Here is an 11,053-nt window from a genome sequence, read left to right as displayed (position 1 = left end):
GCGTGCATGTCCTGTTGTGTCTGTGTGCATGTCTTCATGAGGTAATGAGGTAGCCATCTCCCTGTTTACCATTCAGGGTCGTACAGGCGCAGAAAGGACAGGCACACAAAGGCATTTAATAATGCCCCTAATATGGACCCCAGCAGGAAAGTCAGCCCCTGATGAAAACTACGACCTTCTACTGGAGGAGACGTTTTCAAAGAACATGCAGATAGGATGATAACTCCTTATTCACTATATTCACACAGCGGCCACTTTCCTCTGATGTGTATAGCTCAGGGTGGGAAGCTTAAATGCTAGTATAATGTTGCTCTGCTGTGAGGTTGAAAGTCATATAAACATTTAGCATATTTCACAAATGTTGTAATTTTAAGGCTTCTGGATAAATGAGCGACTGAAAATACCATTGAAATTTTGAAAAAAAGGAGGCTAAGTTCAAGGAAAAATACCAGATTTAACAAACCCATTAGCTATGGTTTGCCAGCAGCTAATGCCAGCATTCAGCAATTTTCTGGCTAAAATTAACTCTGAACAAGTTTGTATTTTTCTACTGAATTTTTAATGGAAAGCTTAAAGAACACTGTATGATAAATTCTGCCTTTCAAACTCTTGGTTGTTAAACTTCTTCCCAGCTAATGGTAATATAAGCTAGGAAGTGGCTGGATGCTAACAGTAGCTATCTTCTGAATGTAGAAATCTATGAAATGCTTTTAAGCTACAGTAGCTGTTTAGCTAGATTCACCCACATGTTCCCCCCTGAGTTTCAAAGTTATCTCTATGTTCACATTGAGAATGAATCAAATCAATTTAATTTCAAATTGAGAATAAAAAATATATCTGTAAGAACTGAAACACAGCAGTAGGCTACTTTAAAACAGCACGTCAGCTTCCCACCTGGAGCAAGACGTTAAAGAAAAAATATTTTTCTTTCTACATGGCTTTATCATACAATCATGCGTGGTGATTCAGTCATGGATTTATTATGTAAAGCCTCAAACGTGCCCAAAGAGCAGCATCCCCGCTACCATGAAAGCTTCCCAGAGTCTAGAGGTGATATGAGGGGTTCAGCCACACACGTCAAATCCCTGCCGACCCCTGCATGGCCACTCTCCTTCATGATAATAATAGAGCAGACTGAGACTTCAGGGTGATCCCTCTGCACCAGACAGTCAGCTCACTCCCATTTCACTACAGTAAAATAGCGTGTGGCCAAGGGCGACTTTTGATAAATATGCATAGCTGCCTCAGAGAAGATGTAGTTATTTCCACCGTTTTGTGTAGGAGTGTAAATTTATGTGCGTAATCCCTGTGTACTCTATCAATGCTCCTGGTCAAAATGAGGATGAATATTCACATTCACACACACACACACACACACACACACACGCACACGGCTGATCCTTTTAAAGTTAATAAACAAAGATATTGTGGTTGTTGCATCTCTGCAAATATGCAGCATGATGCAACTTCTGAGCAGAGCCTGGAAGAACGAGGCAACACACTTGAAATGTTTACAGTGTGCCTGCTGCAGTGAAAACTTCTAAATATCCTCTGAATTTCAATTTGTTTATCACTCACGGGCAAAGAAGATAATCTTCCTTTACAGAAAAAATAAAAACAACTTAATCTTTTCAGGGTCTGATCACGGAAAGGTTAAATGGTTTCTGGCTTTGAAGGTCACTAGATTCATTTTTTAAAAGTTAGGACTCCACCAGTTGAAAAAATCGTGACCTTTACAGGAATCTTTCAATTTTCATTGTAAGCTGCTGGTAAATAAGAGATGTCCTCAAAATAAATAAAGTGTGTTCATCAATTGATTTTGCACAGTAATTCAAGTTTTGTCATCTTAAACTGCTGGTGATGTCATTAGAGGTCACAGATGAACTGACATTGAGTTACTGTGAAATGTGTTGACATGTTCAGACGTAACTCTGAGAGCTGTGATTCAAAAGCGTCCCCGTGTTCCAGTTAAATGACTTTGGCTACTGTCAGAAAGTCCCACGGGAGTTGTTCCATTAATCACTGTATGAAGCCGCTCCGGGGTCTGTGCCTGGATGACATCATCATAACTACTGTCTGATACAAAAGGACGCCTTTTACAATTCAGTTAGTCATCAACCTTTCTAAACGATGGGTGTATACAATGCTGCAATAATCTGACAAGTCTATAAATGATAAAGGTGGATCAGATGCTTTAGGGTGAAGCCTGCAGAGGAGGATATATACGTCTTTGTTTTGGTTGTCACACTTTGCTTTGGACTCACGTGAACCAGTTTGAACCAGCTTTCACAGTTCAGGACCACTTCTTGAATCTCAAACTGAGCTGTCAAATCTGATCAAATGGCCTCTTCTGAAACTGTATGACACAGTGACGCTTAAGACAAAGATGGATGCAGGCAGGTTTCATAATCATATTGGAGGCTGTCCAACCTGAAAGTTTAAGCATTTACATTCTGCTCTGAAGTCTCACGTTTTAAGGTCATTTCTTTACCTTGAAATTAACTCTATTCACAATTTTTCTAAAATATAATGCCTTTATGCTTGGCCTTAAAGTCATCAAAAAATGAGATATGAAATCTAAACTAACCAAATGATCAACGCAGAAGAGAGTGGTGGTGAAATAAATAGTGTGAGTTATCTGTTTTACAATGTATCAGTAGAACAGTATATTAGGCTGCAGAAAATGTACTTAATAGCTTTCAAGGCAGCATAATATGTAAGTTGTTTTACAATCTAACAATAGAGAAGTAGCAATATTTGACACATAATTCAAATACAGCTGCAATCATTCAAAGTGTGCAACAACAAAAACAAACTCCCAAAACATGACAGTATGAATTTTTAATATCTGTCTTAAAGGAATTTGGACCTGCAAAGCCTCCAGCTGTGACTGACAGCTGTTTAGACGTCATTTGAAGGGAATTTGTTAGTGATTCTGTATCCCTGAAATACAGAAATGCACATAAAATGTAGCTATTTGTTTCTACTCCTTTATATTTTTGTTGAAGTTACACTCCAGTGAATTAATTTGCTATTGAAACATACATTCATGAGGTGACATATACAGTATATCAGAGACAAACACAGAGACGTGACTTATTGTGTAATGTCTCACTAATGCAAACAAAGCATTATGGTTGCAATGCCATGATTATTGAGCCATCATCTGTGTTCATTTAGTTGACTCTCTTATTTCATTGAAGATTCATCACGCTACGGGGGTGATTACCTGTTTGCTGTAAAGTCATGAAGAAACTCTGCAATTATAGCAGCATGAAAATGTGCTCATGCCAACCTTGTGTTTTGTTTTCAACTTGCTGCTTTTAAGAGAAGTTGCAGCCAATTTGTCCTGAAAAGTTCAGTAATGATGGCCAAAGTGTGAAAGGCCTTTTAAGAAATGTGGATGAAATTGTGTTACTGTGGAGTCGCTCTTGAGTTCATTAGAACATGTCTTGTAATTTAAGAAGAAGAGGGAACATAGATAATAAAATAAATGCTTCACATCTATTTCAACAGTGATTTCTTTGTGTGTGTGTGTGTATATGTTTATTGACAAAGACCACAAGCTCAATAACGACGAGGCATACCGATCAATCTTATCATGTGATAGCACTAATGATGTGTATGACCGTGCCGCGGCAGAAGGACAGTTTCTGTCTTCTTTCTATCTTTAATGGAGGCTATTACAGCTCAATCAAGCGACAGGAAGTAAACTCTTCACTTCAAATAATAAAATGTATATTTACATACTAAGATTAGAAACAGACTTTCACTCCACTAATGAAGGGGCTGAAGGACATTGAGATGTCTTATTATTTATATCCACAGAAAGACTTTCAAAGCTAGAAGACCTGCAGTAATACTACATATATAGTGAATTAATTCAGTATTGAATGATTTGACTAATAAAAAAGTCAATCCAAAATAAGCTGAAAAAATGTCTCCATTAGTATTTTATTATATTATTATACTTTGGTCTGTAATGGGACATTAACCCAAGTCCCTACAGATGGAGCTACTGGGGATTAATGCAAAGGGAAGTTTTGGCTTTGAACACAACCCTGTAGAAGTGGGTCAACTCATCCCCTGGTCCAGCCACCCAATTGGTCAGAGGTTAATTAAGCACCTGTGGCATCATGGCTCTCTTTCCTTTGTCTCGGCCTGTTGGTGGTCCCCCACATGGTCCCCTCTCTAGGACTGAAGTAGGGAATGCAATCTAAAGGTTGGACAAAGCTGTTGTTAAGGTTGGTTAATGTGATTTTACATGTACTTAAGAATACCTTTTGTTTGTTTGTAATAGTCTTCTGACTGCCTGTGGACCTGGGTGTATTGGTGTGTAAGGTTTGTCAGCCCATTTTCAAGGGAGTGTTGTGTGAAGTGGTACTGCAAACTACCCATTTTTTAAAATTCAGCTTTTCTTCAGTTACTGCATACCTGAAGCCTGCTTAGTTAATGCACTATTACGGAGCCTTAGTTATCTGTAAGTAGGGCACGATCAGTGCCTGACATTTAAAGTTATTACATGGTTATTACAATGTTAAAAAGCTGTTATACCATCAAATGTGTTTTTCTTGTATTGTACGCCTTGATTGGCTGCTTCTTTGCCATTAGAGTGTTGCCTTTACTGTTTTGGCACTAGTGTATTGTCTTTTCTATAGAATGCTTTGACTGAGACTATTTTTCTGTTTTAGAACCAACTGGTTTTTGAAGTCTGGTTTTCTCTGTTTAATAGCCTACTTTTTATTATTCTCCTGGTTGGACCTGGTTGCTGGCTTGTGTTGGAGGCTAGGCACGAGGTGTTTCCCCTTCCTTGACTGGAGTGCACTGAGGCACAGTCTTTTGCATCAGTTTGCTGTGGTAACCGATTGCAGTGAGCTCACAAGCGGTGGGTAAGTTGCACTTTTAAAACACATCCTTAAGTGACAGGCTGCCTCCCCACTGCTGGTCTCCTCTCAATTGTTTACCTTTAGTTATTTTTTAATTGGAAGTGTTTATATACATAGCAAACTAAATTATTGAAATACACTTTGATTACTTTTCATATTACACTTGATTTTCATTGCATCCATTTCAAAATACTCTCCCAGCAGACGCTTACCATCCTCAAAAATAATCTGCATTATTTTACATTGTCTAGCTGCAGTTATTGAAACTGTGTTATATGCGTTCATGTGATATAATTCCTTGGGTGTTGTCAGCTTAGATGTTGCTTGCCTGTTGATTACCCATGCATCCCTAAGTTCTTGTGGTAAACTGAATATTGATTAAGTTTGACTGCAGGCTATAGATAGACAAGCAGTGTAAATATGTTAACTAGGGAAAATGTGATGGGAAAGTTTCAACAGATTTATGTCTTGATAAAAAATAACTTTATGGAGAGAATAATCATCTGTGTAATCATCACTTTATAAAAGTGTCAGCATATAACATATAACAAACATGACATTAATTGTAGGCTACGAAATAAGTGTTACATTATAGATAATGGAACCACAAATATTCTGCATTTTTAATTAACAATAAATAATAATTGAAATAATCGTCAATAAATATTTTGATCTTCAAGTAACTAGTCAACTAATTAGACTCTACTATTCAATAGACTAGTTGTTGCTTTTTATATTGCATACTATTCATGAAAAATCCCGGAGTAAAGTGCAAAATGTACAACTTTTCAAAATAAAGCTATTTATCCTGCTCTCCACTGACTGACATCCACGATCCTCCTGCTCACTCAACTGTGGTAAGTACCTTCAGAAGATACACAACTCATTGACTATTAATACGCACCAATGTGTTTATTATAGGTTATTTATAAACGGATAAACTGAGTGAATTTAACACATTTTGCAATGTAATGTCTTTTTTTGACAGTGAGGAGATCCAATAATAGAGAGAAAAAAGAGAGAGAGTGTAAGAGAGAGAGAGAGAGAGAGAGAGAGAGAGAGAGAGAGAGAGAGAGAGAGAGAGAGAGAGAGACCTTAAGTCAATCTTACTGCTCGCAGTCCGCTAAGTGTTGTGAGTAGGCCTATCATCTAACCCAGGCATACATGAGTAGCGTTTTCATTATTCATGTCATTGCAGTTGCCCTGTTATGATACAGTCCTATTTGGAGTGGGCTACCTGATTTGCTCAGCGCGTCCGTCAAAGCAGTGCGTGGCCCTGCGTCGGCTGGCTGCGCGCGCTCATAGGTCGGACCGAGAAGAATCGGAGGGGGAGCAGGCAAAGTGCGCGCCTACGAGACTGCGCGTCGCAAGGAGGGGGAGAGGTCCAGCTGCAAAAAAAAAAAGGAAGAAAAAATACGCCGTGACAATGGCAACATCAAGCATCTCGTAAAAGGTAGATAACAGGCGAGGGGGCGCCGCGGATCGGGAGTTTGAGAAGCGACGGCCCCTGTTTGTCCCGAGAAAAGAGGCGATATTAGGACATGCTGGCTGCCCGATAGCGCGTTTCCTGGAATACGAATTCTTCCGTAATTGAAAATGGAGCGGCGGGGGAGAGGAGAGTCGCGCTGTCTCCATCATTGAGAGGCGCGTCCACCTGCTATCACTAGAGGCCCGGGCTGCTGCTGCTGGTGGTGGCGGGGAAGAGGGAGGGCGGGTGGGGGGGGGACATGCAGGGAAAGTGTTTGCATTTCGGGGGAAAGACGCATCTCTGATACTGTCCGAAGCGGCTGAGGAGGATCCCATTGCGGCGAGGGAAAAACGCAGTTTGGGCGCAGACGCTCTGACGGTAGGCAGAGAAGACGTTATTATGCTGCTGCTGCTGCTGCTGCTGCTCAGCGTGCCGTGTGTGTATGTGAATACAGGGAGCGAGCTCTGTGAGGTATGCACATGACAACTTATTTTTAACACACACTGATTTATGTCCCCGCTTTGCTTTGATTTGATCTGATCGGGCATTTTTATTCAAAGGGAGAAAACACCAAGCATGCGGTGTAGTAGCTACCCTGCCTCCCCGGGACAGCTGTCGTAGCCTACATTCATCCGTCTCTGCTCCATCGATTACCCATTCCCCTGCGAAAAAAATGCCCCCACTTCCTTACAGCACAGGCGACGACTTATTCGCGTTATGCTCCGAATTTAAACCCAAGTACAGATGCCACGTGTGGTTGTTCATATTGAAGCTCTGTTTGTATGTTTTGAAGACAAACAGTGGCCTGTGTGTGGACGTCATTTTGAATCAACGTTATGTGCATCCCGAATAGTGCTGCCCCAAAAATGAATAAGAAATGAATAAAAGGAGGATAATCTACAGTCCAAACTATTAAATAATTCATGAATGGGCTATAGAAACCCAATGGGATAACACATCATCTTACGGCTAGGCCCCTCCACTGTGATAAGACAAATAAATGATTCATAAACGGTTTATTATAGCACAAATTCCTCAAAGCTGGCCTAAACATGACGCTAGCAGAGCACGCACAGGTGCAGCGGGCCATTTGTGAATGCCTGCACTGTCGGGTCACTAGATCAGTAGCTTACTGTGTCTATGCTCCTCATAAAGGATGCCTCATGACAGATGTTTAGTGGATGTCCCAGGCAGCCACAGTGCGAGCCGGACAAGCCGTGTATGGAGAATAATAAGCTGCAGTCCATAATATCAGCCTCTTGTGTTCTAATTCAGGAGGTGTTAGAGTCAGTTGTTAACTTTGTCTGAAAATGGGACTTAATTGGATTACATTTTAACAAGTTGGGAAATTCCCTGGCTGATCTTTAGTGGAATACTTTAAATGGGATTTTACCCAATAAATAAGAACAGGTGCCACATTCATTATCTTTACATCATGCAGCCATTGTCCTGACGTGACTTGGTTTGCTTGAAGTTTTGGAGCTGATATATAGGCTAATATTCACTTTTCACTCTGCACCTGGTTCCTGATGGAAGACTGCTGGAAAACACAAGTTAAGGTTGATTCAGGACATTTTCAGTCTATATTTGGGTCCTGGTGCGGTGTGAGATTATCTTAAAAGTGAAGATTATCTTAAAAATCAACCTGTAATGTGACACTATTTGAGGCAGTTGCAGTGGACTTTTGAGCCTGCGTTTTGATTCTTTTGGGATTATTTGTTTGAACATTTTTGCACGTGAAACATTTAGGATTTTCATGCATGCATGCACCATATTGGTGAATTTTCTAAAAAGCTAGATCTAATGTGAAACGTTTTTTGACCCTACGGCAACAACTTGGGTCCTTGTTGGATGATGTGCTTAAAAACAGAGTGTAATGTGAGCCTCAGGGGGGGCAGTTGTTGTGAGCTTTTAGTAAAATGACTGTCACTGTCCTCTAATGTGAAGACAGCAGTGTAAACCAGATGGAAGGCCATGCATTGATTGAGTCAAAGAGAGCCTTTAAGAGGGCCAAATTGAGTTGACATGTTGATGTGGAAGTCATTATCATGTGTTATCATGTGTGCCATCACACCAAAGGGTCTTGGGCTGTATGACTTGGGGGAGAGGGCCCCCGTTCTCGGGCCCTGTTTTGAGACTGTGGAAACGAAAAGATTCTATTATATCAAACAATGTCTTCTTTTTTTTCGTCTGTGCCACCAAGACCGCCGTAGAAATTTGTCCTCGCAACGTTTTCCATTGAGCATCTCCACTCATGTGCCATACTGCGTTCAGTTGAAATCTGGTGAGAAATTGAGCCCAAAGACACGTTTCAGCAACATGGCTCTGCTCCATTGTAGCAAGGACAGCACTGGAAGGTTTTTCTGGAAATGTGTTTAAAATGCTATCCGAGCATTCAGTTGCTGCAATAAAAAACCAGCAGCTTGTGTACATAGCCTCTTATCTTCCCCTACCCATGTGTGCTCTATGGCTTCTCCTCTGCTTCAGCCTTAGGCACATGTTTTGGGCCTCTACTACCAGCATGTCTGTCGAGTAGGAGAGATTGTCGATTATACTGAATGTACTGATGCACATCAATTGTCCTTTTTTCTAACCATGTTGAGTGGTAACTCATACATGAAGAATGGAACATTGATTCATATGTTATGTTTCTAATCTTTACAAGAGAATAAATAGAGGAGGTACTACAGTACTGCAGTACTAACACACATTTTTATTCATATGCTTTGTCTGTTTTAGTATTAAGCTGCTAGCGTGTATAAAACATTGCTTTTCTAAGGGTGCACAGGAGGGAGCATCTCGTTAAGCATACAGAAAGGGATTTCCCTGCCTATAGAGTCCTACTGTGTCTGCAGCTTCTCCCTGCACATTGTATCACTACAGTATGGAAGCACCTTGGCTCTGTCCCAGTCTTTGTAGAAGCACACTGAGCCCATCAGGACCGTCTGTAGGTTTAATGTCGGGTCAGTGTATGCAGAGGCCTGCTGCGTCGACCCCTGCGTCCCCCCCTGCGTTCGGGCTGTGACATGCTGGCTGTGGCCCAGCAGAGGCACTCGTTCTCTGTGCTGCCGCCGCTGCTACTTCTGTAATTAAAGACAGAGGTAAGTCCAGGGAAGAAGGCTGGGCTCTGATTGCTTTTCATGACTGCAAGCACAGAGCTTCAGTGTGTCCTGAGGGACTGAGGCGCTGCTGAGCTCTTTGCTGCCTGCTCTGCCCCCCCCCCCCCCCAGACGGGAACTGTTCCAGGAAGAGACACACACATTTGTAGTCACACGCTACTGGCATACTCATGCACACACACATAAACAAACACATTCTTCTGCACACACGTACACACAAAGTGGCTGAGCGAGGCAAAAAAAATTACATCTGTAGCTGACAGGCAAACTGTGCTAATCTACTTTAAAGAATGGCCCGTTTTTAGCGAATGTGTGTCAGTACGAGGCGTGAAGCACTGAGGCAAAACTGTTACAGCGCAGTCATGGAATGAATTAAAAACAGCGCGATCAGGAAGACATCAAGGATCTCCGTCTTGATTGGCTTTTGATTTTGGCGTTGACAGAGCAGTCGATGTGTGATTCAGCTGGGTGTAGATGTGAGCAGAGGCTGCCTGTGGTTGTCTTGCACCAGCGCTCTGCAGGGGGAGCTGTACCCCCCCACTACCACCACCACCACCACCACCACCACCTCCCTCCTCTCTCCAAACTGAGGCTTCTCTGCACTCTGAGGCCTGGTAAACATGGACATGCTCATATAGAGGATATGGGTGGGACCCAGTGCTTTTGGAGGAAAAAAAAGGTTTCTCCTCTACCTTAACTCTAAATTCATTCATTTCAACCGGCCCAATTAGTTATACTGAAACCATCATGTGCAAGTAAGAGAGATTCCTGTGGACGGGTACTTTCAGGATGGGAGGTTTTAAAAAAGACAGGGAAGCAGTTGGATAATAAGTCCAGTGTTGAGGAATTTGTTCTGCCAGGATAATTAAAGTAATGCATCAGGATTTCTGTCATTAAAAAATAAAAGTCCAATCAAGCCGGGGTCTATTAAACCACTTTTCCGCATTGCCTATTTGATCTCGATGTGTAGGCTGGTGGTGGCCACTGGGACCAAGAGCACACAGGCTTGACGTTTCATAGCTCATTTCCTGCTTCCACATCAGACCCATTATACAGAACCCCCCCTCATATTATTGCAGATGGTTAGATAATGTGAAATTTCCCCAGTTTCTGCTCGCGCTCTCCCGGGCCCCCTCGTTTTCCAACTCTTGGGATACTTGAAGCGGATAGCAAGATTGTGACGCCGGGAAATGTTGAAAAGGAGACGCAGGAAAGAGGAGGGGATTTAATGCATGGACACAGGTGCACTGACATGAATGGTGTGAAAGCGACATATTCACAACATGACTCGGGAGGGAGGAAGCTATATGACGGGGCTGGATTTTAATTGGTTTCACACAGTGCGCTCCCATGCATTGTTCCCTTTGTAATGGCGCACACGGTGACAAAAAACATCTAGCTTTTGTTATATAATAACACTAATAGATTCATCGCCTCTTGTCTAATGTCTTTATTTTATTTTTTTTTTATTTTTTATTTTTTTTCTGTTTTGTAAGAAGCTGCATGTCTGTGTTCTGCTGGACGTCTCTACTTTCTCGCATCCTGGATTCAGGATTAAAAAGCAACCTTCATTAGCCTTA

The 11,053-nt window shown here is 41.6% G+C and overlaps 1 protein-coding gene across 3 annotated transcripts in view; it reads left to right on the top strand.

Moving 5' to 3' along the window:
• Positions 1 to 6,620: 6,620 nt before the first annotated feature.
• Positions 6,621 to 11,053, top strand: part of nexmifb (neurite extension and migration factor b) — a 52,002-nt gene continuing 47,569 nt past the window's right edge. The window contains exon 1 of one of the 3 annotated variants that reach the window (XM_061047797.1): positions 6,621 to 6,732. The gene's annotated coding sequence lies outside the window, so the exon portion shown is untranslated. Of the gene's footprint in view, positions 6,826 to 11,053 lie in introns of all 3 variants that reach the window. The other 2 variants (XM_061047799.1, XR_009674647.1) reach the window with 2 other exon arrangements.

This window comes from Labrus mixtus, chromosome 10 (assembly GCF_963584025.1).
Source record: "Labrus mixtus chromosome 10, fLabMix1.1, whole genome shotgun sequence".
NCBI lineage: Eukaryota > Metazoa > Chordata > Actinopteri > Labriformes > Labridae > Labrus > Labrus mixtus.
Note: the sequence above shows the minus strand (reverse complement) of the source record. Positions and strands in the feature narration are given on the sequence as shown.